The 17,171-nt window shown below is 41.7% G+C and overlaps 1 protein-coding gene across 12 annotated transcripts in view; it reads right to left on the reverse strand.

Annotated features, from left to right (window-relative positions):
- Positions 1 to 17,171, reverse strand: part of LOC136835356 (lysine-specific demethylase 8-like) — a 252,028-nt gene that overhangs the window by 211,345 nt on the left and 23,512 nt on the right. Inside the window, exon 2 of one of the 12 annotated variants that reach the window (XM_067098752.1) lies at positions 14,124 to 14,169. The exons of the other annotated variants lie outside the window; for them this stretch is intronic. The gene's annotated coding sequence lies outside the window, so the exon portion shown is untranslated. The remainder of the gene's footprint in view (positions 1 to 14,123; positions 14,170 to 17,171) is intronic. 12 annotated transcript variants of the gene reach the window in all.

Below are 17,171 nucleotides of genomic sequence, written 5' to 3' on the forward strand. Positions count from 1 at the left end.
TGATTGGGATGTGTCTGGTTGGCCATTGTACTGAATGTTCTTCTGTCTACTCATGAACATGCACTGCAATAGAGTACTGTACATGAAAGGACACTAGGACCATTTTGTTGACATTGGCACTACCGTGGTGTTGCTATCACACTGAGGAGTGTCTATCTCTAGATCTTGAGAATCTTTAAAGTCTAAAAAAATAAAAAATCTCTGGAATAACCATGGCATTACCCTAGTGTTGTTGCTATCAAAGGAGTGCCTATTCAGACCCTAAGGCTCCTGAAACTGTCTTAAAATCCACAGAAAATTCTCTCCTTCTCGGGTTATGGATCAACTGGTAATTGCAGCAGCAACAGCTACTGCTTACATCTCCCACTCTTCACAGGGGGAGTGTAACTAAATCAAGTCAAAAGAAACGGAGCTCCTAGACACCACTTCCTGACTGAGTAAGAACCAAAAACAAGTTGGAACTTAGTTTGGAGGTGCCATTGATCTCCTGATGAATCAGGCAGAACAACAGGAAGTTGTAAGCCCAAGGCTTGAATCATGGATGTGAAAGATGTCTCCTAGGTGTCAACAGCATCTGAAGTTTCTAGGAGGTCACTTATCCAAATACTGACTAGTCCCAAAGTTTCTCACCATGGATGCGAAAGATGTCTTCTAGACATCAACAAATCCGGTGCTCCAGGAGGTCACCTATCCAAGTACTGACCTGACCCAATCATTGCTAACTTCATTGATTGGATGAGAAACGATATTTTCAGTGTTGCATGGCTGATGGCTGTTATTCCCATGGTAGAGAGAGAGAGAGAGAGAGAGAGAGAGAGAGAGAGAGAGAGAGAGAGAGAGAGAGAGAGAGAGAGAGAGAGAGAGAGAGAGAGAGAGAGCCAAATAGTAACAGCTTTGGAGTGTCAAGATTGAAGGACTAATTGACTGTCTTCCTAGATCAAACAATTCTTCAAAACATCAGGGTGTCCAGCTGCTAACACTGACCTTAGTGACCGAACTTGTCTGTCATACATCCATCATGCTGGAATGTGTCTGGTTGACTGCTGTGCTGAGTGTGCTACTGCAAACATGAGGACCCGCACCGTCAATCGAGATGATAGGACACTAGCACCGCTCCACTGACTAAGGAACTACCGTGGTACCGTTCCTTAACATCACTACGCAATGCCTATCCTCGGACCCTGAGGCTTGGAGAGCTTAAAAGATCCAGATTATTAAGGTGCAGATACTGTAGGTCAGGTTAGGCTAGGTTTACTTTAGGCTAGGCTAGGTTGGGTTAAGTACCCAACCTAGCCCCTTGAAGAGCATGTAACCTTTTGGTTGATGCCATGAAAAAAGATGTTCCAGGATACTGAAGTGCAGATTTGGTAAGGGTAGGCTGGGCTAAGTTAGGTTAAGTACCCAACCAAACCTAACCTGATGCCATGAGACAAAGTTCTAGGAAATTGAAGTGCAGGTCTTGTAAGGTTAGGCTAGAACTACTTAGGCCAGGCTAAGTTAGGTTAAGTGTCTAACCTAACCTCTTAAAGTGTAGATGAATGCCCTTCGGTTGATGATTTGAGGCATGAAATACCTATGGAAGGGAAGTGTGCATAACACCCCAGGATAGTTGGATAGCTGTCGTCTCTCCTAGAGAGCCTGATTGATAAGACATTATTGTGAAAAACAAAAAATATAAAGAATTTGAGTCTATTTCTTTCAGCGTTTGGAAGGCATCATGGAGATTTCATGTCTTTGCGATAAACTGCCTCTATGTTTGTATCATTTGTAACAAATATACAATTTACTGCTTTCTTGAAATTAATGAAATGTGATAAAACAATTTTTATTCTTTAAAATTATTCATGATTTATGTAGAGAAAATAAAACCTAGGGGAGATTTAAAAGTTTTCGTGGATGAATAAGAATGTTCACAGCTACAGTGATGAAACAAGTTATAGCTGGCTGTCTCTCCATCTGCCAGTAGGTCTGATAGCAAAAGGTTAAAGATAATGGCTTACAGCTAAGTGTGAAAACTAATAAAGTTACCCCTAAATTCAGGCACATCCACATTCTTTCATACAGTACTGAAGCTGTCCCATTTTCTTTTTACAGTCCCTAGGGGAAACACTGGGAATTCACAGGTACTGTACAGTACCTAAATATTTACAGTAATATGTATTTTAAAAAAGCCATTTTATTGATATTTTGCTGTGCTTACTTTAATATTAATATTTGAAAATTATTAATCCTTTTTTTATCATAAAAATGGCATTTTTATAATAAAATAAAGTTTTATATACAGTATATTTATCCAGTAATTACATAGCTGTTAGTTTCTTTTAACCGGCAGCTGAAAATTTTGAAATTGCGGGTCCGCTAGTTTGTTATGGTTATGGCGACATGCCCCGCCCACTTCCGGGTGCAAAAGAAGGTACAACATAGCAAAGAGCTTCAATTTGTTTATACCCTTATGTCCAAGTGAGGGGAGGCAGGTGGGCTCTGATTATGTAACTACTGGGTAAGTATATATAAAACTTTATTTTATTATAAAATGTCATTTTTATATAAGTAACTTACCCAGTAATTACACAGCTGGTGTAGGTGGGAAATGTTGGACATATCTACCCTAAAAACATTATTAACAGTAATGAGTTTGAGAAGAGAAATTTGCTAACATGGAATCAATGTCGTTGAACCTTTCCTGATAAGAGAGCTGCTACAGTAAGATACTGCCTCTGGTTACGCTCATCTTATCCAGTAGAGGCGAAGGTAAAGCCTTCAGGGCCTACTACTACAGTGGGTGCTTTGTAGCAATGGACTAAATTCGATGGCTAGCAAAGTACAACAAGATGCCCCTGCCCAGGGCAGTACCACACCTAAATAACCAGAGTAAATAGTCACCATAACCACCAAAAATCAAATTAAAAACACCAATACCCAAACATAAAACCAAAGAATGGAGGGTACTCCAAGTACATAGTACTCCCAGGCTCCCCAAACCTCAACACCCTAGGCAAGGTGAAGAGATTGAAGAAAGGACATTGTTTTCTACGTTTCCCTCCCCAACAACACTCCAGCCGCTTAAAACGGACCCAAGGTACTGCATTAAGCGTAAGTCGTCTCGATGCTCCTTCAATAATGCGCTGCAAACACCAACTTGCACTTCCAAAACGTTGCTTGTACAATATTATTAACGTAAGGGATAGATTGCTCTTAAACACCAAAGACTTAGCGACTGCTCTTATCTCATGGGTTTCATCTTTACAGATTAGAGTGAGTCTTCGTTTACCATGGAATGTGCTTCGGAAATCAGATTCCTCAGAAAAATGTCAGGGCATTCTCAGACAGGGGTCTAGAGGGATATTTCACAGAACACCAAAGGTTTCTTGAAGTATCACAAATGTCCTTCGTTCTGTGAAGATAAAACTTAAGGGCCATTACTGGACAGAGTTCTTTCTTCTTCAGACGGACCCACTGTCTCGGACAAGTTCTTGATCATAAAAGAACGAGGCCATGGATTCCATGGCGATTCGTTCTTAGCCAGAAAGGCTAGGGAAAAGGAGCAAACTGCCCTTCCCTGAGAAAAATCTATGTTTCTGTCTAAAGCATGGATTTCACTGGACCTCTTAGCAGTGGCCAAGGCGACCAGAAAAGCGTCTTCCTAGTTAGATCCCTTAAAGAGATAGATTGCATGGGCTCAAAACATGACTGGAAAGCCACTTAAGGACCACATCTAAGTTCCAGGAGAGCAAAGGTTTTTTCCTGAGGCTTTGTGGTGTCCACGGACTTAATCAGGTCAGACAAATCCTAGTTCAATGATAAGTCCATTCCTTTATGGCAGAAAACTGAGCTAAGCATAACTCTGTATCCTTTAATGGTAGAGGTAGAAAGTCCTTCAGCGGAGTGTAAGAACAGGAGAAAAGTCCACTATTTCTGCTACAGATGTCTTACAAGAGGACACGTTATTTTGTGTGCACCAGGACCTCAAGATGGACCATTTTGCCTGGAAGACATTATCTGAAGACTGTCTTCTACACTTCTCAACTGCGTCTGCAGCCACTCTTGAAAAGTCCTTCTTTCAGAGCAGTCGCTGAACAGTTTGAACCCTGTTAAGGTCAAAGACAGGTTTTTGGTGGAACCGACAGAAGTGAGATTGCCTGAGTTGTTGCTTCTGTGGCAGCATTCTTGGGAAGTCTGCAAGGAGTTCTAGTAGGTCCAGGAACCACTCTCTTGTTGGCTAGAAGTGAGCTATCAAGATCATGGATAGGCTTTGATAAGACCAGAATTTGTTGATGACTTGCCTCACTAAACCCAAATGGGGGAAAGGCATACAGGTCTTTGTTGGACCAATCCTGCAACATTGCATTGGTTGCCCATGCGAAGGGATCTGGAACTGGTGAGCACAAGAGAGGAAGTCCATGATTTCTGGAGGACGCGAACAAATCCATCATTGGTTTCCCCTAGAGCTTCCACAGATCCAGACAAACCAACAGGTCTAATGTCCATTCTGTGGAAAGGATCTGTCTTTGACGACTCAATTGGTCCGCGAGAACGTTGAGTCTTCCCAGAATAAAACGCGTTGTCACTTGAGTTTCATTCTGTTGCAACCGAAGAAAAATGTTCCTTGCCGCTTCGTACAGGGACAAAGATTGGGTTCCTCCTTGTTTCTTGATGTGCACCAGTGCCGTCGTGTTGTCTGAATGCACTGCTACTGTCCTCCCCTGTATTTCTGAAGTGAAGCACTGTAGGCCCAGAAATATCGCCTGTAATTCCTTTACTCTGATGTGCCAGTTCTGCTGTTCCTGGGACCAGGTTCCTGACACTTCTTTTAATGCCAAAAGAGCTCCCCAACCTAGGTTTGCCGTGTCTGAAAAGAACTCTAGGCTGGGGATCAGATGATGAAGAGATTTCCTTTCTGATAGTCTCTTCCTGGAATTCCACCAATGAAGATCCTCGATTTCCGTTGTTATCGGGAACACAAACGAGTCCAGAGACTTTTTCCCTGTTACAGCTGGCTCTGAGGAAGAACTGGAGAGGTCTCAGGTGAAATTTTTCCTGAGTAACGGATTGTTCCATGGATGAGAGGGTACCTAGAAGACTCATCCACTGAACGGCAGAGCAACAGTTTAGATTTGGAAATTCTTCCACTGTCTGGAGACACCTTTCTATTCTCTTCAGGGCTGAAAAAACCCCCAAAAAACCAAGAATTGATCATCATCCCTAAATAAGGAATCTCATGAGAAGGCCCAATTCCTTAGCCAAGAGAAAAGTCGTGCAAATGTCCTCTGTACATTGCGCTTTCGAGTGGGAACGCAGTAGCCGGTCGTCTAGATATAGAGATATCTTTATGCCCATCAAATGAAGCCATTTTGCTAGTGGAGCCCATACGCTGATGAACGCTTGCACAGCTGTTGAGAGGGCTGGTTGTGGAATCCTGGAGAATGAATGTCCTCTACTAGCTCTATAGCTTTTCTGAAAAAGGGACTTCACCTCTAGCAAGAGAGCAGCAAATCTCTCTGAGCCTGGAGAGTAACCTGTCAATTTGACAGGCTTGCAGATTAGAGGAGGAATGTTCAAATAGGAGATAGTGTAGCCCTCCTTCAGGACAGACACTATCCAAGATTCCACTCCCTTTTGTTCCCACCGTTCCCAAAAAGTGAAGGAGCCATGCTCCTATCTGAATACAGAGAACTATGCTTTCATTTCTTGGAGTAAGACTTTGAAGAGGACTTCTTGATGGAATGCCCTGGGAAACGGATATAAGTTCTTGTCCTAATCTAGGATCTAGAACGGGAGCTCCAAAAGGGAGTAGGTTGTAGCGGAGACAAAAATCTGGGAGGAAGAGCCAAAGAATCCTTTAGGCGTCTCATAGATTGAGCGAGCAGGTCCTGAGTGTTCTTTTTCTGCAGGTCAGAGTCGCTGTTCAGTCTGCAGCCTGAGGAAAAAAATAAGTCTTGTATAAGGGGAGAATAGGAGGGCCGATCTCTGAGACGGAGTGACGCCTTTTGAAGTAAAAGAGCAACAAAGCTCCCTCTTCTTAAGAATATCCATAGTGCACAGACTGGCTAACTCCTGCGGACTATAGCGAACGCCTCTGTCAATACAGGAAAGTACTCCCAAGAGATTCGACGAGATCTATTGAGGTAACAAAAAGCACTTTTTAAGTTTGCGCGCCAGAGCACCCACCGCCCAGTCAAGGAAGCTCATCACTTTGAACATAATTTTCTACTTCCTCCAGTGCCTTCTTAGTTGAAGACCTGGGAATACCTGGTGAGAAGCAGCTTGGATAAGCTGCTAGCAGGAACCTCGTCAGCACCAAGTACGCCGATGAAGGCGCATCTTGATCGGGAACAACCTCTTCCTCAGAAGAGACAGGAGAAAGCAATAAGTCCACTGTCGTCTGAGCTGTAGGAGGAGCCTTCTGAAGCAAGCTGAGAATATTATCCAGTTTGCTCTGAATCGGGTCAAGTGGAGGAGGAACAATGTCTGAGACGGCACTACTAAGAAGCGGTGGAGGAGCGGGCGCCAAAGGGAGCTCAGGGGCCGCTGTGGAGACAGGAGCCAGTAGTGAAACTTGTCGAAGAATGGGCGTCAATGGACGCTGTGGAGACGGGAGCTACTAGTGAAACTTGTTGAAGAACGGGCGCCAATGGGTGCTAGAGGGAAGCTGTGGAGACGGGAGCCAGTAGTGAAACTTGTTGATGAATGGGTGCCAGTAGGCGCTCCATCGCAAACGGGAGTTTGAGCGCTTCGACACTATTTGCTGGTGTACCTGATTGTAGAGATGGAGGTGCTGGGTGCGCAACTCCTGATGCAGTAGCTCCTTTTATTCGACGACGAACATCTCTGTGCCACAAGGCGCTTAGGTGCCAATTTACGACCATCATCAGAAGGAGCAGAAGAGAATTGTTCCGGGGTATCCCAGTGACTACACGATGGGCACGCTGAACCTTGCCCTTCTTACAAGGAACAGGGGAAGAAATCTCAAACTCCACTGCATGCCGCTTTAGCAGGCGTGACTTGTCCGCATAGCGCCGTGCATACCTGGGACTAAAATCTTCAGAGCTGGAGGACATACAGTCATCACTCACTTGAAGGCCTTTCCAAAAGCCTTTGGTTGCAGTCTGGGATTCATCAACAGACTGAAGCGAGGGGGCGACTGCTCAGGGGACAGAACCCCACCAACCTCCCTTAGGCTACCAGTATGACTCCTCCCAGGTGCTGGGGAGTATGACAGGGACCTTGGCCTAGGAGAATCGGTGGGCCGAACAGCAACCTCCTCCACTACCACTGCACTGGCACTGGGCGCCATGGGGCGCTCTGACTCGCTTTTATCCATAAGCACTTTCACCGATGACGCTAATTTAGTGATCAATTACACAATCAATTCAAAGCGAGTGTCAATTTTCGACTCCAGACTGGCAATGGTGTTGGGGGTCGGAAACGTGAGAGCCAGGTAAAGGAGATGGTTGCACTAATGGAGGATGTGGAATGGGATTGGAAGAAATTACAGGTGTGATTGCATCCAACTTAGTGGATGAATCCTGACTAGATAAAAGCTTTACTGGATTCCTTAACAATAGCTTTCATCTTCCTATCTCTATCTAGTTTCTGAGATGTGCATCTAAAGTCTTCCACTTCTTAATACCCCAGTCATTACACTCCTCACAATGTAAATCTACTGAACATGTTTGTCCCATACATGGAATACAAACAGTTTGCGATTGTAAGATTCTCAGTTTGTCTAGTATTGCAGCAAAGTTAGCACTACTAGTGTCAGACATCCTAGAAAGTCTAATATAAGTCTAAAAAACGGGCAAAGAGTCTTCAATCAATAATCAAAATTCACCTAACACTATCTTATGCCAAAAGGCTACGAAATTAAATACTTCACCATTCAAAGATAAGTCAAACAACCAGGCAAAGTATAAATTCCAAAATTCGAACTGCTGCCAACTACAGTCCTTCAACCACAGCCGGCAGAAACAAATTGAAGGTCTTTGCTATGTTGTACCTTCTCTTGCACCCAAAAGTGGGTGGGGCATGTCACCATAACCATAAGAAACTAGCAGACCAGCAATTTCAAAATTTTGAGCTGCCAGTTAAAAGAAACTAATAGCTATGTAATTACTGGGTAAGTTACTTATATAAAAAATGTATTTAGTCACAAAAATAATAAGAAAATACAGTAATTAGTTCATATCTCTCGCCGAAAAAATCTGCAAGTTACCGAATTTTCCGCGATTTATTGAAAAATAAGTTTCACACAAAAATCCGCAAATAGCTGAATCCATGAATGCTGAACTGCGAATTAAGCTGGGGTCCACTGTACTCAGAAGCAAACCTTGATATAACCTGTATTATCAACAGGAACTACCAAAACTGAGACAGGAACAGCAAGCCTAGCCAAGTGCAAGTTACTAAAAATGACCAACTAGCCCAGCTTCAGGTCCAAAATAAAAAATCCGTGACTCAAACCACAGTGAACCTGTACATGCTTACAAACAACAAAGAATATACTGTAGGGTACTGTACACAAAATAAATACCAAATTGTGCAGTATTCTATAAATAAAATGTATAAAAAAGTTTAATATTGAAACTCACTCACTCTTTTACCTGTGAGCAATGCTTAAGCTGCTTGCGTGGGCTGTACTGCAAAAATCTTTTATGTACATATACTGTATACAGAATAACCCTGCAAGAGAAAGCTTTATACTGAACAAGTAGCTACCATTTCGTACTGCATTTTGGCTCCTCCACATTAAAATTCTAATAAACATTTCAATCAAATCTGTGTTTGTGCACGGTTTATTTAAGGCATATTACAGCAATACTGTAGTTACTTTTTTTATGTCATACAAAAATGTATGAATTCTTTACCATCCAAAACACACAAACTACAAGAGCTTAAATTACATCACTGGTTGAAACTTAAGGTGAACTTCAAATGCATCAAATTTACCAATTAACACAAAAACATTAATTAATTGCTATATTCCATTTAGGAATTTTCACTCTATCATGTACAGTATATAGAGTTCACACTTTGAATATGAGGGACTTTTAGAAAGTGGATAACACATGCCGAACTCTCTACAGCACAGAAATCAACACAAGTAAACCCAAGTACGAGAAAGAGAATTTTTATGCAGTTTTTAAACAGTTACAACTGAATGAACTGGAAACAAGACTGACTGATAGACTGACTTTTGATTGCTCAAACTGGCATCGCAACAAGATTATTGACGCTGTAATGAAATTAAATAAGAAGCTAAAATAAAAATAATTTTAAAGGACTTTCATATTAGAAATATCTAAAAAAAAATATAACATAAATACTGCACTGTATACACACATACATATGTGTATAAATGCACATATACGCAGACTGAGACACTAATGGGCAAGAAAAGTTCTGACACAACAAGGCTGGGCAGTTTATACAGTACAAATTATGTTATTTTCTAATCTGTCTAAGTTTTCAGTTCACTGGTTTTCAACTCCAGAAAAATTTATTTAAAATCATTTTGTTTGCAATTAAGCACTTGTAAATACATGGCTACCAGCAAAGTTATCCACTGGAGGCAGGGGTGATGGAAGAGAGTGAGAGAGGGGGACGTACACACACCAAGCAGCAAAGGGAGAATGAAACTTCTATGGTGTAGTCATGACACATCTTTCTCCACCACTCAAAGTGATAAACAAAATGACATGTAAAGACATTACATACAATATTGCTTTAAAGCCAATAATAGTCACGAAAGCTCCCAAGCAGATGAGGGCCTGCCCAGCCCTCCCCCCTCAGCTCTTCTTTTCCAACCCTCCCACCCTACTGGCATTTACCACAGCTTACCCCTCCACAATATTTAGCCACTCAAATATGATAGACAAAATAAAGCTTTCATGCAGAAGATCCCACCAAAAGTGCTTAACCTGGCCTACAACCCCCACAATCCCTCTTTCCCATGTGCTACATGACTGTTAACAGCATTACCATTGCTTTTTTCCATCCGCAGAGCATCTCCAACCATACGGAAGGCTTTTACTCATTTATCCATGTATATCTTTGGGAGGCTGTGGTGTTTACGAATAATATCAGGTTGCAGATAGTGCATATGTGGGATCTTTCTTAGGTAGTGACCCCCATGGGTTTTAACCTGGTACATAATGTGTCCACCTTTGCGGCATGTTTAGTACGAGCACATTGGGGATTACTGTAAAAACATCAACAAAAGACTGTAAATATCATAAAGATAATGACCCTCAAGAAATATTAGTCCTAGATAACGAAACCCGAAAACCCTTGGGGGTCACTTTCTAAGAAAGATCCCATATATATGTGGATATTTAAGGGATTTATTATATGAAGCTGAGGCTGATAGGGCCCTGTGCCAGAAAATTAAGAATAACAGGTTTCTCATGAGTGACAGGATTACCTGCTCAGGTGGCTGTAAAATTATTGCATTTCACCCAACTTATCACCAACTATGAACATTGGGAGAGTTGTTTTTCTGTTTAATGAGCCAGGGATGCTGCCCATGTTGCGCAGCCACTACAGGTCCTAACTCCTAACAAAAAAGTGATGTCCTGAAGTAAGAAGAAGTAAAGGAAGTCTGACAATGCCAGTTACTTGCCCCGCCATCAGTACCTGCAGTACCAAGAAGTTCTTCCACATCAATACCTGGGATTCAAGAATTCTCCTAATGGCAGAATTCACGAACAAAGCAATGCCCTGACTTTGTGAGCCTTCATCCAGGGTATGAGCTGTCACCCTTATACAATGATTCACATGTCTGCTTAATGATATTTCCAAAACCAGAATGAAATTGTTCTTGAATACCTCCCTCTTGAGCCTGCAGGCATTAATGACTAGCAAAGATGCTGAGTTCTATGCTGAAAGTACAGCAGATTTCTCACTGGATAAAACAGCATCTCATCTTGATCCCACCTAAAGTCTCAGGGGAATGGGATCAAGATCTTGAATCTTTCATCAAGGACTAAAAGGTTATGAGTCTTTGTCACAAACTCTGGAACAAAAACAAGAGCCAAGTATGAGAGGCCAAAAAGCTTGCCTACTCTCAACCTCAAGTATGACATCTCCACCAGAAGCCTTCCCAACAGCACTTGGATGACAATCCTAAGGCAAACAAGAGCATGGAGACTTCAAAAGAGGCCAAGAAGCCCTATCCTTCAGCAGAAAGGGCCAAGTTATAGCACTTGATGGCAGAAATGGAGTGAAAATTGTCTCAATGGAAGTGGACTAGGAAGTCAGCAATCTGTTAAAAAATGGCTACATGACAAAGATGGCCACACCACCTGGTAAAAATGTGCTATGGACTTCAGAACAATACTGAACCTGACAGACACAGACACATACACACATTACTGAACCTGACAGACACATCTCTCTTACATCTCAACAAAAAGGCCCAAGCATTTTAGATACCATTAACTCTGAGCCATGAGGAGGATCGGTAAGGAATGGTCACCAAGGTTGTCACATGGATATCAAATGACATCCTCCAATGAAGCCAATGGGTCTCAGACAGGAGGGCAGAACAGCGACATTTTCCTGTTTAGCTGTGTAACAAACAGATAATCATCAGTGCTCTCCAAACTTTCATGGCTTTTTCTCTACATGCAGGTACAAAGACCACTCTGACCCTACAAAGTGCCTGAAACTGAACTGGTTTGTGAGTGTTTTCCAGCCAACTAGTATTTACCTAGGTGAAAGCTCAATGGAATGGCAAACAGCACATTCCTGGAGCTAACTTGTTCAACTGGTGAGAGGGAGACCATCCTACCCCAGCCCTGTTTGTTGACATATGACATCAGACAGTGTCAATCATCAGTGCAGTATTACAACATGGCCCACCAACTGATCCTGACATCCCTGCAGTGCCAGAAACACTGAGTGTTTCTGAAAACAATGTGTAGGTAAAAATTACCTCATGTCCAAACATCCAAAGCAAAGTAACCATTCATGTGTGCCTCACCCCTCCTGGCTCAGGGGCACAGGAAGTGTCAGATGACTGGAAGCAGGTGACTAGTGTTGCTTAAGACACCAATGAAGGATGACCTCCAATACTGAGATGTGACTGACCTGCCAAAACCAAGTAAGTCATTCCTCTCAAGACAGTAACTATACCAACAACTCCCTGATCTTGCTAATTTAAGTGTCTGCAGGAGAGGCTCCAGCCCCTGCCGCTACCGTGTCGATCAGTATGCCCAAGTACTTCATCGGCTGCATTGGCTGAAGGCCCAATTTTTCCCAACTTACCACAAGACCCATATAAATGCAAAATAAGAGTAGTCAGTCCTGATTCCAAAATAACTGCACTTTAGAAGATACCAGAATCAGCCAATCATCAAGATACTGTAGCAGACAGACAAAATATGGGTCCATGCCAATATCAGCATGAATACTTGTGTGAAGAACTGTAGGGCAGCTAACAATCTAAAGCACAGCCTTTGCTGAGGAACCAGATATTAAGTACATCAAAAGACTCCAAATGGATGGGTATACATGAACATGCATACTTCAGGTCTATCAAAAATCACCACTCCACGAAGAAAAGCCAAACTGTAGAAATCTGGAGAGCGGCCAATGATTTCCTGCACATCTTTCTCCAGCAAGTAAGAGATTTGGATGATCCTGAAGAACAGGTTGGGGGTAGCCTGTAACCAGCCTGAAGGACTCCACCACATCAATGCTCCAAAGGAGCAGCAACAGAAGACTGCTCCCCAACAGTTGCAGCAGAAGAATACTACCCAAAGACTGCTACAACAAGAGCAGAAGAATACTACCCAAGAGCAACGGCAAAAGATCACTCCCTGAGGTCAGCAGCAATAGTAGTCTGCTCTCCAAGAGTATCAGGAAACTAATCCCCTAAAAAGTACCATGAAAATGCTCACCAAGAGTAGCAGCAGCAGCAGAAGACTGAAATATACAAGCACGTAAAAGATAAAGGTTTGTATTATCATTAGGACAAAACAGCTTTTTGATGATGAACTCACCAAAAAGTTGTTTGTTCTAGTAATAAAACAAACCTTTATCTTTTACTGTACATGCTTTTATATTTCAGTGTAAGCTGGTTTGGTTGTTGAAACTGGTAACAAGACAGTAAGCTATAGGCAGGAAGGTGATGGGTGGGGTACTGCTCACTCACTTGACTGTCAAGCTTACTTTCTTGTTGGCCATTGTCGTGGTCATGAAACTAGTCTTAGCTATGAAACTTACTAATACAACACTCATTTTTGGTGTGTGTAGTGATGGTTCTGTGTCAGGGATACTTTTTTTTGCATAAAGCACATAAATCAAACTGTAGACAATAATCCAACATGAAAAATGGTATGAAAGAGATAAAGTGAACACTGCCTGTTGGCCAAGAATTCCATTTTCAGTTTCCCAAAATTTCAGAATGTGTAGGTTTCAATGTCACAGAGGTGTTAAAAGAATATTAAACAATCTTTTCTCATGAACACCCATATTTTAAAAAACTATTTTTGACTACTCATATAAACAAGTTGTTGCACTAAAGTATTTATGAAGAAAATTCTTAACAAAACTTCTGGAAATAAAAAGGCCAGAAAAATGTACTTCAGCTAGCACCTTCATAATAAGTTTCAAGCACCAGTTTACTAAAACAAAAATATCATTACAAATGCAAAAATAATTTTATAAATTCTATAAAATACAGATGGTTTTCAAAGCAACACTTCTAATTTAATAATTTTGTAGAAGTTAAATCTGTACACCAGTATTCAAATCCATCAGTTACCTTTGCCAGTGTTAAAAGGCCTTAGTAGGCTACCAATACCCAAATTAAGACACAAAACCTTAAGAATGAAAAAAGAAACCTGTGGATGACAATTTCCTTACTTGATAAACCTGCACCACACTATACAGTACCATGAAATCAAATCAAAACTAACAGTCTCTGCTGAAGAATTCCATAACTATATTCCTGATGTCAAAAAAGCAAATAATTCTGAAAGGCCATTTTGGACTCAAGTCATGGTTAGTGAGCACATGCTGATATTTACTAGAGCTGAAACTCCACCACAGCTGTCACAAACCAAAATGGAGGAACTTCAACAATATATTATCTGATAAAAATATTTAAAGGCAGTACCCACCATCTTCAAGAAAATATCCTTATCAGAAGACCAACTGATCCACACCCTAAAATGAGAGCCATACACAATAATCAGAAAAGATCCTACAAATAGGATTCTGACATAAAAATTAAAACATAAAACTACTAGTACTGCATTTGACCTAAACAAAATTATGGACTTATTAGTCTTTTAATAATTAAATTTTTATTTTAAAAAAATTTATTTTATACTTTTTGTTTAGACATCTTTGTGACAAAATTTACAAGAGGACAACTGAGTTTGAAAACAAAAAGTATATCAGACTATATTTGTGTTGTGATGGGCAAAATAACTAGGAATGCTTACAGGAACTCTTTCTTGAAAAAGATTACTCTGTACACGACACATATAAAATGACAATGGCAGCAGTCAACCTTGGATTCTCATACAGATTTATCAAACCATACAAAAGAGAAAATTATTTTACTGAAGCACAATCACAAGTGAAGTCAGAATTCCAAAATTCCAATCAACATTACCAGAAGCATGCAATGCAAAAGGCCTCGGAGAAATTCCATCACTCACATCCTTAATATTTCCAGCCTCCCATCTCATAGTTCTCATCCAAGCAGGTCTGGGTCTTCACACTTCTGGCCACAAGAGCCTGGCTGATGCTATCAAGTACTATTTTCCCTCAGATGGTTTGGAAGGTGGGTCCAAGCCACCACCATCTACATTTCCCCTTCATAATTCACTATCCATCATCGTATGTAAACTTCCAAATTTTCTTTCAGATACCCTTTCTCCTTATCCTGAAATCTGACTTCTAATACCAGCCACATTGGGATATGATCAGTCATTTAATGTGAATAAGACAGCCAGGAATGGGAGCAATAGTGAGGCAAGATGGCATAAGTTAGGGTGATAGGAAGGTCTATTTAATATTGTGAAAGCTTTGCCCTGAACTCTTTGTGGTCACCATACATCTTACGAAACCACTGTGATTTTAAAATGATAAAAACAGTGGCAGTACAGTATGCGTACCCTAGTAAAAACCGCAACTCAAGCACCTTTCCTCTCTTATTAATGTGCCTGTCTCGATTCATTTTTCTTCTGTCGAATGTAGTGCATTTATTTATATGTATTATCCTATATAAGAAAAATGACATTTTTATGATAAAAAAAGTTTTATATATACTTACCAAGTAATTACATTGCTTATAGTTTCACTCACCGGCATCTTAAAAGTTTTTAAATTTGCAGTAGCACTAGTGTCAGTGTAGGTGACTAGTCCCTGCCCACTTTTCAGGTAAGCAAGGTACAACTTCAGCAGAGAGCTCAGTTGTTTTTGCCGTTCTTTCCATATAATTACATTGCTCAATCCCAAATTGGCACATTAGCATTGGTACAATGCTTGTCGTTCCTTACCTGGTAAGAGAGCTGCTGCAGATGGATACTACCTCTGGTCAGCAGTCATCTTAACCATGTAGGGTGTGGCGAGCTGGCCAAACGCCCCTCTACATCAGTGGGCATTTTGCAGCAGGGGATGAACCCGGTGACTAACAAAGTATACAAGTAGCCAGTTGGCCCTGCCCTGGGCACAGCACTAACAAACCAAATGACCAGAATAAAAAATCACGAACATCACCTACAGTCCTACACCATATAATATAAAAATACCACCCACCCATTAAAACTAAGACTGGTGGGTCTCTAGGTACACAGTACCCCCAGGCTCCCCTTACAACTCAACACCTGAGTTCAAGGCAAAGAGAATAGGAACGAAGAAAAGCTTCCTATGCTCCCTCCCCAACACCATGGCAGTCACGGACAACGGCCCTAAGTAATACAATTTTCAAAAGTAGTTTCCATGTCACGAAGATAATGGGTCATGAAGACAGACTTGCAACTCCAGTAGGTCACTTGAAAAACTGATGATAGGCACAGGTTGTGCTTGAAGGCTAATGATGTGGAGACCGCTCTGATCTCGAGCCTTAGCTCTGAAGGACGATTCTGAAGGACGATAAAGCCTCCTCTCCAATCTGAGAATGGACTTCAGAGATCGGATCCTTCAAGAAGAAAGACAAGCCATTTTTGGACATGGCATCAGACGGATTTCTAACTGAGCACCATAAATTACTCATAGGACCTTGAATCTTCTCCATTCTGCGCAAGTAGTACCTCAGTGCTCTTACTGGGCACAGAACTCTCTCCTCCTCATCTGGGCCCAGTATTTCCATCAGGCTTTTAACTGTGAAGGAAAGAGGTCAAGATTTGGTTTGGGTCTTCATTTTTAGCTAAAAAGCTCAGGGTGAAAGAACATACAGCATTACCTTGGGAAACTCTGGCTCCCTTGTCAAGAGCGTGTGCCTCACTGACCCTTTTGGCAGTTGCTAATGCTACAACAAAAAGGGGCTTCCTGGTACGATCTCATAGCAAAGCAGAACGAAGAAGCTTGAAGCGAAGTCCTGAGAGCCACTTCAAAACTATGTCTAAATTCCAAGAGATGGCCTGTTGACCTTTGGATTTGGAGGTATCAAAGGATTTTAGGAAGTCAGACAGGTCTTGATTGGCTGAGAGATCCATTCCTCTGTGCCAAAACACCAAGCCCAACTCAGCCCTGCATCCTCTGATCGTAGAAGAGGAAAGACCCCTTGATGTCCTCAAGTACAGAAGAAAACCAGCAATGACTGCTAAAGATGTCTTAGAAGACGAGATGTCATGTCTTCTACACCAGGCTCTGAAGATTGTCCACTTGGCTAGATAGACCTTGTTGCTAGAAGAGGGGCATCTACACTCTGTAATTGCTTTCGAAGTTGTTCTTGAAAACCCCTTTTGTCTGAATAGTTTCCTGATAGTCTGAACCCTTTCAGGGCCATAGTGGACAGTCCTTGGTGGAACCACCTGAAGTGGGGCTGTCTGAGCAGACTTGGTCTCTGTGGTAACAACCTTGGGAAGTCTGTCAGTAGCTTGAGGAGATCCGGAAACCCAATGATTCTTGGATGTTGCAAACAGATCTATAAGCGTTCTCCCCCACAATTTCCACAGATCCTCGCACACCTGCAGATAAAGAGTCCATTCTGTGGG

The sequence above is a fragment of the Macrobrachium rosenbergii genome, chromosome 55 (assembly GCF_040412425.1).
Source record: "Macrobrachium rosenbergii isolate ZJJX-2024 chromosome 55, ASM4041242v1, whole genome shotgun sequence".
Classification (NCBI taxonomy): domain Eukaryota; kingdom Metazoa; phylum Arthropoda; class Malacostraca; order Decapoda; family Palaemonidae; genus Macrobrachium; species Macrobrachium rosenbergii.